Genomic DNA, 3,642 nt, shown 5'->3' with positions numbered 1-3,642 from the left:
ATTAAAGACTTATTACAAAGGATATTAAAGGATACAAATCAACAGCCAGATAAAGAAATGGGTGAAGTCCTGGATGAAGGAATTCTGTTCTTGTGGACTTTAGGACTCAGCAAGGGTGGCACTGGGAAGCACTCTGGTTTCCCAATCTGGAAACTCTCCAAACACTGTCCTTTTGGGGTTTTATGGAGGCTTCATTACATTGGTGTGCTTGATTAAATAAGTGGCCGCTGGTGATTTATTCTACCTTGAGTCCATCTCCCCTCCCCTGAGGTCAGGGAAGTAGAACTGAACATTTCAAACTCTATATTCATGGTTGGTTCTCCAAGCCACCAAGTCCCCATACTTAGGTGCTTTCTAAATGTCCCTTCATTAGCATAAAGCCAGTTGGGGGGAAAAGAGGCTTCTTATGAATAACAAGACACCCATTTCATCTCCTTGGCTCTGAAGCATTTTCAGAAAGCGAAGACAAGAGGTCAAATATTACAACAAAAATGCTCCCTCTGTTCTTATTGCTCAGGAAAATTCTAAGGGCTGTGAGCCAGGAATGTAACTGTGGACAAATATATGTATTTTTTACTATAAATTAAAATATCACAATATGGAATGGGTATATTCTGTTATTGTTTTTCCTCACAGCAAATGGGATTCATGGGGTTTGTGTGGATTTATGAAGACCACCTATTTGTCTCCCTTCACATTCATATCAGATCATCCCACTGAGAATCTAGGCTGATTTAGAAACTAATTACTGAGATGCCTCCATTCAACTCAGTACTAACTTCCACTATTGAAATCACCTCTACTTCCACCAAAATAAAACAATCTTTCAGATATTTAGTATTCAGATGGTTTCACTTTTTGTTCCAATCTATGCAGTGATAGTTTCTGTAGTTGAGAATTCCCTTTATTATTCCTTCACCTTGCCTTGTCTTTTATAAGTCAAGTAATTCTGTCTTCCTTAAGCCACAAAATTTCTCTTATTTATTCTAAGCCTTCCATATAAAGTCTCTACATTCATGAACATTTGCTCAACAGAGGGAAATCAACATTGAAACTTTAGAGTTACAAATAATCTGTCCTTTCTGAGACTTCTTACTCATTTTGATGATTATTGATGAAACATTTGTACTCTACTGTACTCAACAGAAAGAGTAATTTGGAAGTATTGGATTTCCCTTCTACTGCCATATGATAGTGTATTGCTTAAAGTGGCTCAAGTAAAAATAAAGGTAATTGTTCAGAGTTGCTTATAAAATCGTACAGATATCTTTCATGGTAGTAAGCTTCTGTTATTTTACAGTTGCAGAAATTACACTGCTTTGTTCTATTCACAATTTACTATTTTCATACATGTACATGCATCGGTATATATAATTTCTTAATAAGATACAAATTTTCTCTGTAATTATTCTTTAAAGTTATGAAGGACTGATGTTTAGAAAAGAAAATTGATTCTTGTTTTATGTTACTTTTTTTGCGAATGTGTATTCTCCATGAGACATGGAGAACAAATTTTGGCAAAGCCCTCTTCAATGGTCTGGATTTTGTAGCATAGTTCACATATTTGGTAGGGGCCACTTTTATACAGAATTATTATTGCAAATCACTTAATTATGGAAATTTGAAATAGCATTTCTATAAACTGATTATTTTCAGTTTATTAGCTGTAATCAGAGTTTGAATTGCTAGCAATGCTTTCTTATTTATGTTGCATTTTGCACTTAATACACTTATATGGCCTAACTATTAACATTTAAATACTTTTTTGTTAAGCTGCAAATAAAGCTAATGGAGCAACAATTACCTTCTATCACAGAAAGGATTCAATACTGTGTTTCCCAGACTTTCATTTCATAGATATATGTACAAGCTTGAATTTTCCTAAACAGTGCAATTGCCTGGTCACTGTGAATGTCCAGTGTGAAATTTACTTTGACATAGATGTACAGGTATATGTCTTTATATCATGCAGTCTATAAACTTTTTATGAGTATCCTCTGCTGCATTATTTCTTTGCAATAATACACTGCTCATAAATTGTAAATCTGAAAGAAAATCTCTCCAATTGCCACTGCTTGCCTTCATTCTTTATACTTTAGAAGTATACTTCATACTTTAGAAGTATCTAAAGATGCTTTGACTGACTTTACAAAACTTCTTGACTGGCTACCCTCAGATCTAAGAAAATGGTTTATAATTTGCTCCACTCAATAACCATTGCTTTTCTTTTATTTCTATAGAAATGTCTCTTGTTTAATACCTGATAACTTGAACCACAGGCCTACCTTTGGAAACACACCTGCATCACCACCATCAGGACTAAGATTGGTTCCACTAGATAGAACAAACTACCACCTCAGCTCTCAGTATGTGAATCTTCCAGGAAAGCTTCAGAGGAGAGAACACTAGAGATTAAGGGCTGTCCACTACAAAATGTTCACAGTGGCATCCTGACTATTTTGATTTTTTAAAATGTTTATTTGTTTTTGAGAGAAACGGATAGACAGAGTGCAAGTCGGGGAAGGGAAGAGAGAGAGGGAGACACAGAATCTGGATCAGGCTCCAGGCTCTGAACTGTCAGCACAGAGCCTGACGTGGGGCTTGAACTCACAAACTGAGATCATGACCTGAACCAAATTAGGATGCTTAACTGACTGAACCACCCAGGCGCCTCTACATCCTGATTATTTTGAATGAAAGTTCCTTAAGAAATGGCCAGGGCAAGAAGAATGCTAAGACTTTCCATTGTCTCCAGAAAGGAGGAAATAAATTCTGCATGTGAATGCTACCCGCTGACACACCAAGAGGTAGAGAGACAACCTCAATGTGATAGGGAATTCAGGGCCAAGAATTCTGTACAAACAAATCTTGTTACTTTTACTAATTTACTACCCAGTCCAAATCCTGTTTAGAATCCCTTACTAATTATAGCTCCTGAATACAAGAACATAATTGTCCTGCACATTCTTCACAGATTTATGTTTCTTTGCCTGAAACATACAAAAGCTTCCTGCCTTGGTCATTCTTTGCATCTCAATTTCATCATTAGTCCTCCAAGTGCACATAATAGAACTTTGGTTCTTTGTTTTGTTTAAAAAAAATTACCAGAACTCTATGAATGAATTTAAGGAGCAGAACTGTATGCATACATTTTTAAAATCATTTTCTAATTCAGTAGCAAAAACTAAAATATCATTTTTCTCACTTTTATTTTTAAGTAAGTTAAATGTATGAAGATCTTTAAAGTAATACTATATTTCATTTTATTTGGACCTCAGAGTTATAATTCTATTTGGACTTTCACGTCCAGTCCACGATTGCAACCTTCTAAAATATTTTGTGTACTTACTATATTTTAAACCTTTTTTTAAAGTTTGGTTTAATGCAGTGATAAAATAAGCTGTTCTTTAGAGGAATATAAAACTCATTGCAAGTATCATATATTGTGATTCACTCTTTTGCTTTCTTATAAAATTTCCACAGATACGTTGACTTGAGATATGCTTATTTTATTGCATAGCTAAAAATTTAAACCTAAAATTTTGAGCATATTCTTGGTAAAAACACACAGATGTCTAAGATTTGCTGAATGGAGAAACAGTCAGTTAAATTAGCGGAGGATAACCACGCTTCTACCAGTCA

Source organism: Crocuta crocuta, unplaced genomic scaffold (genome assembly GCF_008692635.1).
Source record: "Crocuta crocuta isolate KB4526 unplaced genomic scaffold, BGI_CrCroc_1.0 scaffold696, whole genome shotgun sequence".
Classification (NCBI taxonomy): Eukaryota; Metazoa; Chordata; class Mammalia; order Carnivora; family Hyaenidae; genus Crocuta; species Crocuta crocuta.
Note: the sequence above shows the minus strand (reverse complement) of the source record.